Source organism: Bicyclus anynana, chromosome 11, assembly GCF_947172395.1.
Source record: "Bicyclus anynana chromosome 11, ilBicAnyn1.1, whole genome shotgun sequence".
Lineage (NCBI taxonomy): Eukaryota > Metazoa > Arthropoda > Insecta > Lepidoptera > Nymphalidae > Bicyclus > Bicyclus anynana.
In genome coordinates, this window is record NC_069093.1 from 7,676,464 (window position 1) to 7,696,632 (window position 20,169).

General features: G+C 36.5%; 1 protein-coding gene across 2 annotated transcripts in view; it reads right to left on the reverse strand.

The window, feature by feature from the left end:
* LOC112042991 (uncharacterized) overlaps window positions 1-6,575 on the reverse strand; it is a 76,245-nt gene extending 69,670 nt beyond the window's left edge. For both annotated transcript variants that reach the window (XM_052884328.1, XM_052884327.1), the window contains exon 1: window positions 6,295-6,575. The gene's annotated coding sequence lies outside the window, so the exon portion shown is untranslated. The remainder of the gene's footprint in view (window positions 1-6,294) is intronic.
* Window positions 6,576-20,169: the final 13,594 nt, after the last annotated feature.

Consider the following 20,169-nt stretch of genomic DNA (forward strand, 5'->3'; position numbering starts at 1 on the left):
TGCATTCCGATTTTGGTGACCGCGACGTGCGACCGCGACCTGTGACCGCGCGACCTACTGCTTAGTATGAACTTATGTGGAGCATTAAACAAGCCTGAGAGCCCGACGCGCGACCATTTTTGTTTAGTGCACCATAGCAGTAGGTCGCGCGGTCGCAGGTCGCGGTCGCCGAAAACGGAAGTCTACCTTTACAAGTTAGAACTTCTTTTGTACTGCTTGTACTAAGTAGTACAAGAATAATTCCTTACTTCTCTCTTCTTCTTAATTTTCTCTTTCTCCTTAGTTGTCTCGTTGTTTTAGTGGTAAGCATACGTGACTTCAGATTATGAGCGCCTGGGTTCGAATCCTAGTAATGAACTTTTATTGAGCTTTTTGTTTATCTTTTTCCAAGAAGTTCTTAGTTGTCCGGATTTTTTAAGATTACCAAACCCTTACCATAATAAAAGTGAGTAATGAATATCCTTTATTCAGAAATGTAGGAATTTTACATGGTAACTTTTAACTAAATTATACCACGGCTTTTATAGTATTACTATTGTATATTAAAACTAGCGGACTCGCTCAAGCTTCGCTTTGACTTATTAATTTATTTATTTGCACTTCTTCCCTATCCCTACCTTACACTACCATACTCCTACCCCTACCCCTACCCTACCCCTACCCTACCTCTACTCTACCCCTACCCTACCCTACCCTACAACTACCCTACCACTACCCTAACCCTACCCTATCCCTATACCATAAACCTACCCTACCACTACCCTACCCTACCCCTACCCTACCCCTACCCTACCCCTACCCTACCCCTACCCTACCCTACCCCTACCCTACCCCTACCCTACCCCTACCCTACCCCTACCCTACCCCTACCCTACCCCTACCCTACCCCTACCCTACCCCTACCCTACCGCTACCCTACCTCTACCCTATCCCTATACCATACCCCTACCCTACCACTACCCTATCCTAGGATTTAGGGGTTTGAAAAATAGATGTTGGCCGATTCTCAGACCTACTGAATATGCACAAAAAATTTCATCAAAATCGGTCGAGCCGTTTCGGAGGAGTTCAAGTTCGAACACCGCGACACGAGAATTTTATATATTAGATGAGGGTAAATTCAAAAATACATGACATTCCGATATACGTTAGGCTACTTAGGTTGAATGAATTTTCAAAAGTCCATAGCCATGGACTTTTGAAAATTCATTCAAAATCAACACACCCGACTGAGTGTGGTGTTTCAAATACAGCTTACGGGATGAATTCGTAAACTAAAATGTAGGTGCATTTTAAAAAAAAATACTACCCTTTATTATGGTAATGAAAAAAAAATGCATCAAAGAAACCAATTTATAAACCCATTTCAATAAAAACATTTTTATTAGGAAATAAACACTCAACTCAAGTAAATATTATTTTTTCTATCGCTTTAATAACCGTCAAAAAATAATAAATTATTATTTTTTTTGCCTCGCGCAGTGAGTGGTATGCGCGGTGGATTTACAAGATGGGGGTCCCGGATTCGATCCCCGGCTGAGGTTTTCTTAATTAGTCCAGGTCTGGCTGGTGGGAGGCTTCGGCAGTGACTAGTTGCCACCCTACCGGCAAAGACGTATCGCCAAGCGATTTAGCGTTCCGGTACGATGCCGTGTAGAAACTGAAAGGGGTATTCATAGGGGACTATTCATACTTCTTCTGTTAGCCTCTTTTCATCTTAGATAGCATCGTCACTTACCATCAGGTGAAATTATAGTCAAGGGCTAACTTGTGAAGAACAAAAAATAATCTATCTGTAATAATGCTATTATTACTTAAACATATTAAATACAAATACATTAAGATTAATAACATTATTATTTAAAATACACAATACGTAATTTCGTTTATGATGGCGCCCACCTGCTGGCCTATTCTCTAACTTTGAGTAACTTTAATGAATATACACGAAATTCACTAACTAGCTATTGTGAGTAATTCTTAAGTCACCTGATTTACGTATTCACAATTAATTTGTTGCTAACAGCGCAGCAGCTGACCTAATCACTATTGTGGTCTTTATTATCAACCTATTAAAATTAACATCGACAAAATGTCAATTACATAGTGTGTCATATCCACCAGCAAGCACCGAATTACTTTTTTTACATGTGTCACTAGCATACTTCAAAAATAGTGAATTAGCCTGCTAATCAAAATTACTGAAGTGTGTTTGTGTCCCATTGTTATTTATGTTAGCAATTGGCTTTACAGAAAATAAAAAATGTGGTTGTTATTGATGTGATGTTATTTATGGTGGTTAACAGACCAAACTTAGTGAATAGGCCAGCTAATGTTAAGTGGGAAACCATACAAAACAACTTTTGTAAGACGTGCAAAGTGCGAGAACTACGTAGGTGAAACCGCGGCGCATCCGTTAGTCTCATTCAAACAAATCGGCTTTGTTAAATTATTTTTGTTAAATTATATTTGACGGCCTCCTTGGCGCAGTTGCATGCGCGGTGGATTTACAAGACGGAGGTCCTGGGTTCGATCCCCGGCTGGGCAGATTGAGATTTTCTTAATTTGTCCGGATCTGGCTGGTGGGAGGCTTCGGCCGTGGCTAGTTACCACCCTACCGGCAAAGACGTACCGCCAAGCGATTTAGCGTTCCGGTACGATGCCGTGTAGAAACTGAAAGGGGTGTGGATTTTCATCCTACTCCTAACAACTTAGCCCGCTTCCAACTTAGACTGCATCATCACTTACCATCAGGTGAGATTGTAGTCAAGGGCTAACTTGTAAAGAATAAAAAAAAAAAAATTTAGTACATTTAATGGATAGGATTTGATTGAATCTGTGGAAAGGAAATAATAAAGCGGTGAGCAGCTCGGTATTTTTCGATACCGTCAGCGTTATGCTAATGATGGCTTTACGTACTCTTAATCGGAGTTCAAGATGAACTTTGATCTTTGGAGGATGTGACGTGACTCGAATAACTTGTATTATATAAAATCCATATACTGAATTGATAAGTAGTTTATCATAGAATAACGGGTGACTTTTCAATCCTTTGTTTTTTTTAAACACGGGAATATTGAAACCCCAAAAAAAGTTTCATATCCATTTAAGATATAAAACTTTTATTGGGGGATTGAAAATCAACCTTCTTATCATTTACTTTTAAAGATTATTTAATGTAATGTTGGCCATGACTATGATTTAGGTGAACCACACGAGAAGACCGATTTTAAGTTGCTTTTTTGAGCATGTCAGTTGATACCGATAGTTCGTGTGATAATAGATGTTTATCAGCAAAAACAAGGCGATAGTTAACGAATCTTCAATTCTAAGATGACGTTATCTATTTAGACTTACAATAAATCTGTAGAGATGTCAATTGACATGAAATATATTTAAAAAAAATAACTATTAGAGGGTGATTAGTGATCGATACTGATGCCAAAAATGCAATCAATGGAATTTTCGTTTGTCTGTATGTTCGTTATAGAAACAAAACTACTTGACGGATTTTAACAAAGTTTGGTGCAATTATTCTTCATACTTCTGGGCAGGTTATAGTGTACTTTTCATCACGCTACCATCAATAGGTGCAGAGCAATGAAGAGAAATGTTGGGAAAACGGGAGTAGTTACTCCATTTTTACAGCGATACTACTGTAATTAAAGTTAAAAAAAAATGTATTGGCTGGATTAAAGAGGTTCGCTAGTTACTAAATAAAATTCTAAGAAGGCCTTGATTATCTATCTAGCACCTTAACATTAAAACTTCTACTCTTAACGAGTAAGTACAATCAAGTGTCTGCTATAATTTTTTGAGGAATTCTGTAGATGATAGAGCATCTCGTAGATGTATTTGATGCTAGAACAACTGCTCAAGAATGACTGGGAAATAAATACCATCAATGTAATTTGACATCGCTAAATGATCCAAACGCATTTCCGGTCGGTGAGCACACCTTGGGGTAGGTATCATGCCTGAAAACTAGCACTACGGTTACTCTGCTGTAGTATAGAGCTGAGACAGCCATTCAGCCGAAGCTTTAGGATTGAGTTAGTTAAATCCCATGTTTTATTATGTTTTTTGGCATTTACTCCTTAAGAATCGATTTTTCATATATAGCCCCCGGTGTGGGCAGTAAAATTCGATGAGTGAATGACAGCGTTACGTTTTTGTTACCTATTCTGCGCACCTTTCACTTTTCAGGCGTAAGTACAGGTGCAACATACACCTATTTAGATAGTCGATCTGAAAGAGTAAAGCGTCGGCGCTGACACACACTTGTTTATGTTTTATTTATTTAATATTCTACAAAATACATATTTAAATTATAAGCCTTATCATGATGCAACACAAACCACAGTTGGTTTTGCTGTGCACTGAATTTGGCTGAAATGATTTATTATTATAAAAGTCGATCTGTGAAAGTTAGTACTCTTGTCAAGTAAGTAAAGATCAAACGCTTGAATAAATTCTCATAAATTACAGACCGGAACCATCTCGATCACATCAGCATTCAAAATGACACCAAATAGCATCATAATCGACCCATTCATTAAGAAACTACGAGGCATCGTAGTTTGAAAATGGAGGTTTTTTAAGTCAAACTTAAAAAACCTCCATTTTCAGGCTGGGGTTAAAAATATAAATTATATAAAAGCCTTATTGATTCATGTATTTTTAGACATAGTACATATATATATATAATAAATCTATTACTTTTCAAGTGTACGAAATATTGTACTGTACTGTATTTGATTGTAAATTGACATACAACCATTTTTCTGAATTATTAGATACTTAATTCTGACTGAACGTTTTTCAAAATGTATAACTTATTATACCTTAAAAGAGTTTGAAATCCTTCTAATCGAATACTTTCATCAAATTTAAAAATTAAGTAGGTATATACATAAGTGATGTAATTATCTCGGCGGAAATTCAGGGAAGTAAACGCCGAACTTCAGGGAAGAGGGTATTAACGCTTGAATACTGAAAACCATCTTAAAACTTTTTTTGGTGTTTGACGTGTTTTAGCACTCACTTCGTTACATAATTAGAATGAAGTTAATTACTTAGCATGTTGGACTGCTATATCAATAATAAATTGCCTGCAAAATTCAGTAGTAAGCTTTTATTAAAGCTTCATCAAATTATAAATCTCAAAGTACCTAGGAACCAATCTATATTTAAGGTAAACGCTTTTTATTGGTCCTGATCATGAAATAAACAAGTTCTAAAAAAAAATAAATAAATAACCTATGGAATAATCTGCAAAAACGATACATACTCACATACCACATTTTATGAAGGCAGAATATTTTGCCAGTGTATTCTCCTATCATAAGTACGGTGCCGAATTGACTTGATTATGGGACTATGGTGACTTTGGTAGCCTATTTCCTCAACCATCAAGTGTAAATTGTATTTTTTGGAAGCATAATATTATGAGCAATTATAGACGTTGGGATTCCAAGGTACTAGGCGACCCCGCGACCGGAAAGCGCAGTGTTAGTCCACCCCCCACTAGGTGGACCGAAGACACCGGTGGACTGAATGGTGACGGCTCGAGACCTTGGTGTTTGGAAGTCTATGCAAGAGGCCTGTGTCCAGCAGTGGACGTCCTTCGGCTGATATTGATGATGATGATGATGATTATAAGAAATCATGTCCCCAATCGCAAGGGTTACTTTAATTTGCGATAAGCCTTTCGGAAAACACCGTTAGAGATCAGAATTTGAATGTCTGTAGCGAAGAATTGCCACGACGTGTTTGACGACTCTAGACATGAGTCTTCATGATATTCCGCGAAAAATTAGTGACCTGGACCTATTTTTCAAAGCAACCACGGACCGATCTCCATAATTGGCTACCGTATTTATGAGTACCTATGGTAGGACCATATTTTCATACAAGCGTTCAGCCTACGTAAGATGTGGTTTGTCTGACTATCACAGATTCTCGTTGTACGAACTAAAAATTAAGTAACGAGGTTCACAGATTTCACTGTTGGGAAAATTATAACGTAGGCATACCTGAAAAAAAAAATAGGAGTAACGAACAATTAGATATAATTTTTTCAGATAAATTGTTAATTAAGGCAGTCTTCAATTTCTAATTAAGTGAAACCAGATGTTTTATAAATTGTCATACAATAAATATGAATATAACAGCTGTTATTCATTAAATATTGTCTTTAAAAACAGTATCAAAAGTCACTGTAATTAGCATTAAGATGATTTAAGTTCTTTAATGTAAATGAAATAATGAGTAAAAAATAACAAAGTTACTCACAGTATTAAAACGTAAATGACACGTCCAAATCCTCTAAACGTGCGGTGCCATTTTCGGTAAACCTTCTAAACACTCATTAAACTCTTAATTTGCATTTCTCGATGGAACAAACAAATGGAACACTGCACGATAATTTCCAAACAAGAGGCGACATTAAAGTTTCAGAGCCGGCTGTGTGACTGGGTCGGCGAGGCGGGCTGAGCGGCTGAGCGCGCAGGCGACGGGCGTCGCCACCTGTCGCGTCCGTTGCGGCGCGAGCGGACGGGAGCGCGGCGACGACGTCGACGACTCGCGAGCGACTGAGCTCAGGCCCGCCGCCCGGGCACGTGGGCCGCCGGGCGCCGGCCGCCGCCCAGGTGCATGCACCCGCGCCCCCGCACCCCGCCCCGCGCCCTGCGCCGCCGCCTCCGCCGCCTCCGCCGCCTCCGCCACGCGACCAGTCTAACTTATGCAAGTACTATTCAATATGGTTCATATTTAATGTAATATATTCGTTGAGGATTTATTATCAAAGGAAGATTCAAAATGTAGTTATTTCAAGGCTTAGTTTACCAGCACCTTTTAAACTTCAGGTCTGTCAGCTAGTGGTGACCGTATCATCGGTTTCGAAGGATTTGTTGAGTAGAGCCGGCAATATACTTACTCAACATTACTTTCTGAATAAGATTCAGATTTTATACGTAAGTACAGTTTCGTGTAAATTATTATCGATGTCTGATTCACTGACGTTATTAAGTAGGTATTAATAGCTACTTGCTCCGAAGTTCCTTTTTAAAATTAGCAATTAAGATGAATTTAAAATTTTGAGTTCGTATGGGTAATTTAAAACCACAGCAGATAAGGTCCACAAAAATACAAATCGATGAATCAGTTTTGAGTTTTAACGAGACTATTGAATAGCAAATATTTTTTATGGAAGATACTTCATTAGCAACCCGTTTTATACTCACTGTTGAGCACGAGTCTCTTTTCAGAATGCGAGGGGTGAGGTCAATAGTCCACCATGCTGGCCGAATGCAGATTGGCAGACTTCTCACACGTGGAGAATTTAGAAAATTCTTAAATTGTCCTCACGAAGTTTATCCTTCACCGTTTTAGACACGTGATATTTAATTTCTTAAAATGCACATAACCGAAAAGTTGGAGGTGCATGCCCCGGACCAGATACGGTAAATAATATTTCCTTTGTAAATAGATCTTAGAATGTGTCTTTTATACACATCCTTATGACGTAGCCAAGTTTTACGTATTTTAAAATGCAAGGATTGATAAAGGCGTGTGTTACATACCTTACCTTACCCTTACCTTATCAGCCGATAGACGTTCACTGCTGGAGATAGGCCTCTTGCATGGACCTCCAAGCACATCGGTCTCAAGCCGCCAGCATCCAGCGGCTCCCTGCAACCCGCTTGATATCCTCGGTCCACCTAGTAGGGGGTCGACCAACGCTGCGCTTTCCGGTGCGGGGTCGCCATTTTAGCACCTTGGGACCCCAACGTCGGCTTTTCGAACTATGTGGCCTACCCATTACCACTTCAACTTCGTGACTCGCTGAGCTATGTCAGTGACTTTGGTACGTCTGCGGATCTCCTCATTTCTGAGTGTTACATGAATAGTTGGAATTATTTGAGTTACTTTGTATGAAAATGTAAAAAAATATAAGTTATCCAGTTTGGCTCCTATAAGTGAAGTCTTCAACAAGCTGACTAGCTACTCTCGAGCATCCTGTATATATATATATATTATATATATATATCTAAATATTTAAGAGAAATATAAAGTAATATTTGATTATTACTAAGGGAAATATTGAACAACGTAGCTACAAGAACTCATAATACTCAGGAAGCTGAAAAGACTGCGCTACATATTAAACTGTACCCTACAATAGTTATATCAAAGGTTTATGGGATATTAAAAATATAGTGCCATAAGCTTTAGTGCTTCTTCTATAAACTTTATTACGAGTCTATTTATTATATAAAAAAATAAGTGAACTACTAATACGAAGTACCTACTTGAATAAAAATAAAAGAAGTTTTCTTAAATTATTCGTGTGATAAAAAACGTGTGTGTGTGTGTGTGTTGTGTGTTTTATGTAATAAAGATAATATATAGCAGGGGCATGTTGTGGTCAGACCTTCGTGTTTTTAAAAATCTGAAAGATATTCAAGCCAAGTATTTAGGTACGATAGGTTAATGTAGAGTTTGAATTATGGCGACTTTAGAAAGTAGCAACTTTTAAAGGTTCGGAGAATTAAGGATCCGAGGGTTCTTTTGACGGCCTCTATGGCGCAGTAGAATACGCGATGGATTTACATGATGGAAGTCCTGGGTTCGAACCCCGGCTGGGTCGATTGAGGTTTTCTTAATTGGTCCAGGTCTGGCTGGTGGAAGGCCTCAGCCGAGTCTGGTTACCGCTTTACCGCTTTACCGGCAAAGATAATAGATCGATCGATTTAGCGATTTAGCGTTACGGTACGAAGTCGTGTAGAAACCGAAAGGGGCCTGGATTTTCATCCTACTCCTAGCAAGTCAGCCCGCTTGCATCTTAGATTGCATCATCACTTACAATTAGGTGAGATTATAGCCAAGGGCTAACGTGTAAAGAAATCATGTCGCCAAACGCCAGTTACTTAGGTTCCTGGTATCTTCACAAATACCATTGAATATAAAGCTGTATATAAAACGCTCGTTTTTACCTATAGGTAGGTACCACAAATGCTTAAAAAAATGGTACAACCTTTCAGCTTAAGATAACGAAATGTGAAGAAACAGTCGCAAAAGACGGACGACCAATGTATTTTTTTTCTTGTTTATTAAAAATACTTTGGGAAAATACCCAACCGAACAAAACAATATAATATTGGAATGGAATTGCCTATCGGCTGGCAGCTATTTATTTTATAAATTTCGAGAACATGAAATTTCCATCTATACTAATATTATAAATCTGAAGAGTTTGTTTGTTCGATCGATTGAACGCGCTAATCTCAGGAAAACCTGTTTCGACTTGAAAAATTCTTTCAGTGTTAGATAGCCCATTTATCGAGGAAAGCTTATGCGAGGAGGAATTATATATTATCTCCGTATTCTTACGGGAACGGGAACCACACGGGCGAAACCACGCGGCGGCAGCTAGTGTATTTATAAGACCCATAACGTAAAAGAATGTCGATTACGAACCCAAAACACCGACTTAAAGTTGTAAGTTTATTTATTACTTCTTTTTTTTTTAATTTTTAACAATATAAGTATAAAATACAAAACATTATTAAAAAATTATAAAAAAAAATTCACCCTCCCGCTGCGGGACATTTGAGTGTCCAAGCAACCGGTGGTCAGGGCTCCAGAGTGAGGAACCTCATCACAATACGCGCCGTCTCAAGAATCACTGCCTTTTGTATCCGACTCTTGATCCAACAGTTAAGCGAAAGCTTCTTAAGGTGTTGGTCGAAGCTTTTCGCTATAAGACCATTGACTGAAACAACTATCGGAACAATAATAGTTGACTCAACATTCCACATGGCGGTAATCTCGGTAAGTTTATATTGTTACAAAGAACACAGAACCCCGAATGTACTTTTAACAATATGTACATAGTCTGTTTGCATAGAACACAATACCAAATTCCCCAAAGGAAAATGACCTTTCCATGATGTTGAAAATTATATTATTCAAGATTATGGTAGTTTACTTGATACACGAGCGCCGTTTTCGTTGATTAAATTTATTATATTCCGTAAATACAAGGCAAAGATTGCATTACGCAAAAATAGTGCAGACTGAGTCTATATGACAAGTAGATAATTTATAACATCCCAAAACCCAGCATATATATTCAATCATTTATATTAAACTAGCGGACGCCCGCGACTTCGTCTGCGTGGAAATCCATATAAACTTTCAACTCCTGTTTCACCACTTTAGGGGTTGAATTTTATTTCGTATTATATTATGATAAATTTTCAATGTGTATGTAAATACAATACTTAAAACATTATTTTGATAAATCTCGTACGATTCAGCCTGCGTTTGCAATGTAAGCGGAAATAAAAGTAATTATTTACGACATCACATTAGAAACCTCAAAAATAACAGTATTTTTCCACTATTTAATGAATGTTATTATACATATAAACCTTCCTCTTCAATCACTCTATCTATTAAAAACAACCGCATCAAAATCCGCATATAAATATGGTGATTCAATCTTTGCTCAGTCTATAAGTAGATAAGATAGGTAAGATACCGGTCAACTTGAGAACCGCCTGCTTTTTGAAGTCGGTTAAAAATGAAATTTTTTAATTTATATTAACATAAAAGGGGTAATGCTAGGAGATACTTTATACATAAAAATATAATACCCTTTGTTTAATATTATTACCCTTTGTGCCACCTAATAAAATTTCCGGCATTTTTCATTTTTGAAACCAGAAACTAGTTTTTTGAACTATAAGCAAACAATACAGAACTAAATACTCTATTAGTTTTAGCCGTATTTCGTATTGGAGATTTAGACTACAACAGCAATATTTTTTTTAAATATAAAAAGAAAAATAAAATATACCTCTTACAACTAAAACTATGAAACAACTATTCTAAATATAATACAATAACATTAAAGTTAATTAAAAAATGTAACAGAATATGCATCTACAGCACGGAGAAAATGCAAACTAAGTAAAGAGGAATATAAAAGTTATCTACATTTGAGAAAAGTAACTCCGTGGCTACAAACTTGGGCTTAACATGTGTCGGAGTTAAGTCTGTATTATGAAAGTATAGACGTAATGCTGATCCAGAGATTATTTTTAACATACTGCGAAAAATGTAATAAATTTTCGTGAATCCAATTTTTTTTTTAAATACAAGTAGCATATATCATACTGACAGAGTTCGTACGAGGATGTACTAATGCCATACTTATTTCCTTCAAACAGCATTCATTCATTCATTCATTTTCAGGTGATTTTGTTCAGTAGTCGCGCAGTTTTTTGCAAATCTCGAGAAACCCTAGATTTTTTCGGAACAAAGAGTATGTGTTAATCCAGAGTAAAGTCTATTACCATTTCAAATTTCAGTCAAATAGGTTCAGTAGTTGCGGCGTTAAAGAGTAACAAACATCCACACATACAAACTTTCGTATTTTTAATATTAGTAGGATTATGCTGCCAGGACTTACTCCATACAGAGGAGGGGGTATGGAGCTTAGACCCATGTTGGTGGACTTAGGGTGATTATCAATTATAGATTCAATAATGACCACAATCAGATGATAATGACGGGACCGTTTACCGTTCTCTCCGAGGCATGGGGGCTTAACTCCATCAATCCGGAACCACAGGAGCCAACGTGGCAGTCAAAGCCATCAAGTATCAATACTGAGTTTCAATCTGGAAAATACAGTTAGCAGTGAAAATAAGCACATAAAGTAATAAGCTCACCTGTGTCTCGAGTTAAGGTGTAGAAAAAACAATATAACTTAAAAATCGTAAAATTTCGGCTAACATATTGCGTTATTTTTGTGTGTTAGGCCTTGGTGTCAGCTATCACAATTCAGAGTATGTCGTAATATTTACGGGACATCCTGTATATCTATAGAATATCCAATCATGTACCAGGACATTCTGACCTGATAAGGTCACATACTTGAATTGTTTACGAAACCATCCGGTTTGCATTGAACAATAGTTTATAACTAACTAGGAATAGTTTGTCTATGTGCAGATACATATCGCTCCTACGTCATTCCCATCCTTATGACCTTTACTAAAACCGTGTGTTGCAATTCCGTTTGAAATACCGCAGCCCACACATCCTTCTAGATGAAATTCATTGTGAATATTAAGACAGTGTCACAGTAACAGCGATTAAAATTAAGACAGTGTCTATCATTATAGCTATTGAAATACTATCTTTAATTTATTTATATTTACTTTAATAGCAAACCATAAAATACTATTAAAAATTGATAACTCACTTACTCAGTTGCTATTAAAAACAATATCTTAGCACAGTTCTGATGTCTGGCGTTAAAGATAATACCTCTTAACAACGATATCAGGTATTTTTGGAAGTCGGAAAGGTTACGCAGTTTATTTATCTACATCAGGTAATTAACTACTCTGTGATTACCTTAACCAAGCACTGTTGCTATTGGTGAAAACGATTCAAGGGACATCTAAATGAAATTACTTATTTACGATAACACTGTTCATCGTTCGTTTAGAACTTTTAAGATTATATCTGTACATTAAATTCAAGCATTCAGCGGCTCGTAGTAAAAAGAGCAAAGTAAGGTTAAACTGTGAAAGTTTCACATTGAAAATTGCATCATTGAATAGAGAAACTTTCAGCGTTTTATTATGATAATAAGCTTGAAGGTACGATTCTAAAGGTCATCATATAAAGATTAGAGTTGGTATAACAGTGTTATCGAATCCATGCCCCTTTCCGGGTTTTAACCCATATTCGGCTCACTGCTGAGCTCGAGTCTCCTATCAGAATGTGAGGAGTTAGGCCAATAGTCCACCACGCTAGCCCAATGCGGATTGGCAGACTTCACACACGCAGAGAATTAAGAAAATTCTCTGGTATGCAGGTTTCTTCACGATGTTTTCCTTTATCGTTTGAGACACGTGTTATTTAATTTCTTAAAATGCACACAACTGAAAAGTTGGAGGTGCACGCCCCGGTAATTTTATTTTACTCGTATATAACATCGTAAAATAAAATATGTTCTTACTGAATTTCTTCATTTGAAAGGTAACTACATACATTAAATTAATTGTCATTTAAGTGTTTACTATGGCAAATGAAATTAAAAATTCCAAGTTTAACATAAGACAATCTTCATGATATCTTAAATACGAGTATAAAATGCGAAAGATCATCACCAAATTTTCAAAACTGCTTGACGTACAAAGATAAAATTTGGCAGGGAGGTAGCCTGTAAATAGTAGATATCTGATGAGAACGGATTTTGCGATACAACCGGATAAAGAGGTCTAATGGCGGACGAAGCCGCGGGCGTCCGCTAGTTATTACAAAAGATAGTCAAATATACTCAGGCATTTTTTAAATTGTAATTGAAGCAGGTGTTGTAATATAGCAACCAAGATTTAACCAACATTTTAAGAGAGCAAGTATAAAACTTTGAAAAAAAACAAGTCAATAATAATTTAAAACATCCCTTAATACATCATATCAATATAATGCATAACACAGTGGAAATTAATTAAGTATTAATAAGAGAAAAGGAAGCATTTCTTGATATTGTGTAGGCGAGCACAGGGATTGGTTTGCCGGGGAAACAGCCCAACATAACAAAGAGTAGAAAAGCCCCAGGCTATATTATGATTCGGTAGAATTAAGAAGATACGTATTATTTTCTTAATAATTAAGAAAATACTTATTATTTTAAAGCTAAATATGTAAATACTTTATGAAAGATATTATATCTATACTAATATTATAAAGCTGAAGAGTTTGTTTGTTCGTTTGTTTGATTGAACGCGCTAATCTCAGGAACTACTGGTCCGATTTGAAAAATTCTTTCAGTGTTAGATAGTCCATTTATCGAGGAAGGCTATAGGCCTATATTATCCCCGTATTCCTTCGGGAACGGGAACCGCGCAGTGAAACCGCGCGGCGTTAGCTAGTTAAAAGATAAATTAAATAACTGAGAAATTACACCATTTTATACTTTACCTTGGTTCATTCGTCTGGCACGTGTACAACCCGCCCACATTCTTTTTATTCTCGAACAATTTATTAAAATTCTGGAAAACTTACTGTTTTTCACGAAGAAATATTTATAGACTACAAGCCCTTGAACAAAAATTACATGTGAAATGAACCAACACGCTTAGAAGACTGTTACTATATTAGAAAATAACTCTGAGCGTCCCGTCATTTCTGAGCGGTACAGGTGGTGAAGAGTAAGGCTTGCGACTCTTATCTTTCGACTCCTGCGCTGTAAATATGTACGGCGTTTACGGGTGCACAAATACCGTACAGTAATAAAAGACCTATTTTGCTACTGCAATTGTCGACAATTAAAAATTTGTTCTGACTTCCGGCACCACCATTTTAGTACGGCACTAGGATTTTCAACATTTATTTTTAATCATCTTTAACACTATAACAAAGCCGTACATTGTAATTCATCATTTGCACCTGAGAAATTCCATTCACTTGCATACTCACCACTGTACCGCTCAGAAACGATGTGCTCAGAGTTATTTTCTGATATAGTAACAGCCTTCTAAGCGTTATTCACGTTGCTTCATTTCACAGGTAATTTTTCTTCAAGGGCTTGTAGTCTATTAGTTATGTAAGCGTAGGATATCACAATACATTAGGGGTTGGGATTATGGTATTTTTATACATGTTAATGCCGTTGACATGATTTGTCACATAATTTAGTCATTACGTCTATATTACCGTTCACCCCGGTTAGCTAAAGGAGCTGTGAAACGGCCTTGGGGAGGGCGACGAGAAAAAAAATACGTATATTTTGACAATAAACTTATACCCTCTTTGGATGTGTGCCAAGCTTTTCGAGCCTTTCAATGATTTATAAATAAAATCGTGGTCAAACTTCAACGCTCTATTTTTCTTGTGATATAATATGTTATTTATGTGTATTGATTCGCGAAACATACAGTAACTAATGGTAACTGATTATTTTTGTAGTAGAGTATTTGTATAGTAGTTTTAAGAATAGGAGGGGATGATTTCCCCTGGGTGTGCAACTACTCGTATGGTTACTTTTGCTTTTTTACATCAAGCTACAATGTATTGCAGTAATTTTAGCCCTCGTTCTAAAAAGAGAGGTTTTATAAGTTTGAAGTGTATGGCAAAACTGTGGCATTGTAGTTTTTAAAGTACGACTTCTAAAGACGCATTATGATGCGTTTGTTTATTTAGTTAGCTATGTACTATGAAGATCTAAAAACCAATCCTCTACATTTCAAATTAATTGTAAGATATCGGACGATGGAAATTATATGACATAATATTCGGTTACTTAATACGAGTATATAAATGCAAAAGGTCATTCACCACGAAATCTCGAGAACCGCTTGACGTTCAAAAACTGAATTCGACAGGGAGGTAGTTTACAGTAGACTTCAGCTAAAAAGGGATTTTGCGACAGGACCTGATTAAGGACATCTAACGGCGGACGAAGTCACAGGCGTCCGCTAGTTCTGTATTTCATTTCTCTCTCAACAAACAACAAAATACAAACTTGTGGTTTAAAATATGTGGTTGTAGTTGTTATTGCTAGTCCATAAACTTATAAACCTATACGGTAATCACTGGTGACATAATAATCGTTGTTCTGGTTAAGTTCATGACCTTCAACATTTCCAATCGTTTAATTTAAACTGAAATATGTGATTGTAGATGTAAATGCTCTTGACGGCCTCCGTGGCGCAGTGGTATGCGCGGTGGATTTACAAGAGGAGGTCCTGGGTTCGATCCCCGGCTGGGCAGATTGAGATTTTCTTAGTTTGTCCAGGTTTGGCTGGTGGGAGGCATCGGCCGTGGCTAGTTACCACCCTACCGACAAAGATGTACCGCCAAGCGATTTAGCGTTCCGGTACGATGCCGTGTAGAAACCGAAAGGGGTGTGGATTTTCATCCTCCTCCTAACAAGTTAGCCCGCTTCCATCTCAGACTGCATCATCACTTACCATCAAGTAAGATTGTAGTCAAGGGCTAACTTGTAAAGAATAAAAAAAAATGCTAGTACATAAAACTCAATACCTATTCCTCAGGTAATCAGGTTCTGTCCTACTCAAAGTCCGATGGGACGCTGCACCGACACAAATAGTGAGACCAGGTGCAAGAGCGATGGCTTTACGAGCTCTCCAAAGCACGAGAGGTTCCGAAACTACTGACTCAATCCGACCCGACCCGACTCTAGGCTGCTACTAAATTCTTATTCGGAAAACTCGATAAATTTCACTAGGCCAAACAAAATACCAACGAAGCTATAAACTACTAAAGTTATAAAATAGTGGTATTTATTTTAATACTAATAAATATTGTAACCTGCTATCACAGTGGCATGTATTGTGTTGACACTACACCTTTTATTTGCATGTCAAAAGGGAAAACTAACGTAATAACTCTAAATAGTTTAAAAAACTAAAAAGCACACACTTAAAATTAAAAATATTGAATTTAAATCACGTGACTATTTTTTTCGTATTTGATATCCATATCACGGTGGTAGATTTCAAACAGTCAGCCGTTTCTTAACTCAGACAGAACAGACAGAACTCAGAGCATGTGCAAATTTTCATCCTACACGAAGATCGGGAAGTGGGTCAAATTGGGATTCAAAGATTTGTCTTCCCTACATAGTTTAAGTGATTGGGGAGGCCGCCATATTGGATTTGTAATGACGTTTCTATGCTAGTCATGTATTGTCATCAGAACTCAGAGCGTGTGCAAATTTTCACCCTACACGAAGATCGGGAAGTGGGACAAATTGAGATTCCAATATTTGTCTTCCTTACATTGTTAAAGTGATTGGGGGGGCCGCCATATTGGATTTGTAATGACGTTTCTATGCTAGTCATGTATTGTCATTAGAACTCAGAGCGTGTGCAAAATTTCATCCTAATCGAAGACTGGGAAGTGGGTCAAATTAAAATTCCAAGATTTTTTTACATACATAGTTACAAGCTTGGGGAGGACGCCATACTGGATTTGTAATGACGTTTCTTAGCTAGTAATATATTGTCGTCAGAGCTCACAGCGTATGCCTATGTTACTCACTGATAATGCAGCTTTCTAAATGCGAAAGAATTTTTAGAGTCGGTCCAGTAGTTTCGTATTCGTAATAAACTAACAAAATATCAAATCTTTATATCATCAGTTTAGTTAAAACATTACCAGTAATAAACAAAAATAGATTCTCGTACATGTTCACGCCAGATACAATTCTGCATTTAAAACCACACTCCGTGAAAAGCCCTAGGGGGGTTTCCGAAGTTTCGATACGGCTAACGAGATTACCTTGTATCCTACTTTTCGATACATACTAAATTTATCTTTAGTAGGTAGTTTCACTAGTAGTTTAACTACCACAGGATGAATTGCGTGCTATATAACTTTGTTAATAGGTAATCGTTGCATATTTCATTATACACGAAATCGGAAATACAACAACATGATTTAAACATTTTAATAATATGGTTGTTGTATGAACATAACGAAGTAGAACGATGTACGTTATTGAATCTACAGGATGTAGCCCGTTCTACGCCGTAGCGGAGCTACGAATACACGTAGCACCTAATCTATACTAATATTATAAAGAGGTAAAGTTTGTAGTGTTATTAGTCGGTAATATCTGGATTTACTGAACTGATTTTGAAAATTTTTTGACCATTAGAAAGCCAAGTTATTTGTGAATGTCAGCCATATTGTATTTATTGTATTAATATATTATCTTTGAAACGGGAGCTACCTAGGTGAAACAGCGAGGCATTGGCTAATCTAAATATATAAAAGCCAGAGGTACCATCGTCACGAAATATTGAAAACCGGTTGACGTACAAAGATGAAATTTGGCAGCGAGGTAGTTTATAGTTAGCAGACGTCCGTTATGAACGGATTTTGTATTATATTGATATAGTATTCTTTTAGATTTGTTTAAGGACGGACAGGGCGTCCGCTAGTAATACCATAGTAAACTCGGTGCGAGTTAACTAAGTAATTTATTTCTATTAGACTAAAGTATTCGTAGCATAATATGTCTCACTAGCCGTGTAAATGATGTAATATGTATTCAATTGCCGCAAATTCCACAAGGTTTCCACCCCGAGAAGGTGTTTCGCCCTACTACTACTCAGAAATTCATTAGCCAAAAGAATAACATTCTCTATTTTTGATGTGTTCTCAAAGAGGACGGAAATATACTTCTTATACGATTTGTAATTTGGTTAGATTTGGATTCGTTGCTCCAGTGATTTCTTATTACAAGGTCTTGGGTTTAATTCTCGGTCGGGCTACGAGATACAGATATTTTTCTTTCTTCTTTGAAATTTTTAGTTTCAAAATTTTCAGTTCGAGAGTTGGGAAAAATTCTAAAAATTTGGAGCAGACTAACGGATGTTTTTGCAGTTTGCTCCTGAAGAATCGATTTTTAGATTTTTTCGATTATTCTGCTATTTTTGGCGGAGACAAATCCAACGAATCAAAAACCATGTCATCGGTCCAGCAGATCTCGAGTTATAAGTGTTGTAACAAACCCGACTTTCTTTTATATATATAGATACTCGTAAAATATGCCCATATACTTTTTTTTCAAACAAAACTAAATAACAAGACAAAGTAAAGTACCCGTATAGTACATAGCAGGAAGTTCACTCATAAACAACGACTCATTGTTACTTGTTAGTATAACAAAACGAATTGTACAAACAAATAGAATTCTTCTTCATATAAAAATGCGCATATTCACTGTACCCAACCACAATGCATTGAATCCATTCCCCGGAGGTCTGATGAACAGATATCAGACTATTCGACAACAGCATTATTTCCATTATTCAAGCAGCATTTTTTACTTTGTAACTGTATTTATTTTACTTTTTGCTACTATTTAGCACATGCATAATGCATCGATGATATAGTAGTTCGTTTGTGTAGCAAAGTCACAAACGAACTACTAATATCTGATCTGAGTCCCCAGGCTGATAGTAATCCTTGGGCTCTAACACTAACAAAATATTTATTCATGACCAAAAAACAAAGTATTGTTACGGAATATATTTATTTAAATATTTAAACAATACAACTAATGGTAAATAAAAATACACTTATCCCAGAATTATCTTTCATTACCGTGTAATAAATTAGTTTAAGAATTTTATTTTATCTAACGACTTGGGTCTAACCCACTGTGCGCTAAACATTGCATATTAGGGACGACTAAGTTCTAGACGCGGAAGGACGTTGACGAGGCGCTGTGTTATAAATGTTAGTATTTGATTTTTATGTCACTGGACATTTTTTCTTTAATTACCGTGGATAGGTATAACTTTTATTTGAATATAATTTTACTCTTGATTAAGCATTCGATATAATGCCATTTTCTCTTTTGTTTGTTTGTGAAGTGCTTAATTCTTCGAATAATTAATAGATTTTTTATTGTTTTTAATAACACCATTTGTATGTTACAGCTTGGCAAAAAGGTGTAGAAACGGAACTAACTTTTTTTTCTTCTTACAACACTATTCAACTTGTCAGTTGTTAGTGTCTATGCTGTCAAAAGTAATTATTCCGTCGGCTTTGAAAGTAATGTTGGTATGGTTACGTTTCGTGTTGCCATATTGGCGATAGTGGCGCCTCTATTAATTTCTACTCTTTTTTGCCAGGCTATAACATTGATGTTGTCTTCATGCGCCAGTAACATCACTGTCCACTATTGTAAATACAGAAATTCAAAAATCTCAGACAAATACATCCAGTATCGCATCCAAATTAACGAACAAAATTGTCTATAGGTAGTCTTTTGAAGAAACCAAGCGTAGATTAAGTATATATCTTATTCAAACCTAGACAATGTTGACCGTTTTTACACGATTCAATTTCACAAAAAGATATTTAACTGACGAATACGATTACAATTATGAAACATCGATGCTATAGAGACAGATTTTATAATCACATTAGATCGTTGATCAAATATTTTAACATAAAAGTGACATCTAGCGAGCCAGGTTCTTATGTATTTAGTCTGAGCAAAAAAGCTTTATATTCTTACAAAAGTGGAGCTAAAATATAACAAGTATAACACAGAACAAATAAGTGCTCACAACCTAGCAGTCACTGTGGAAACTAGCGAAC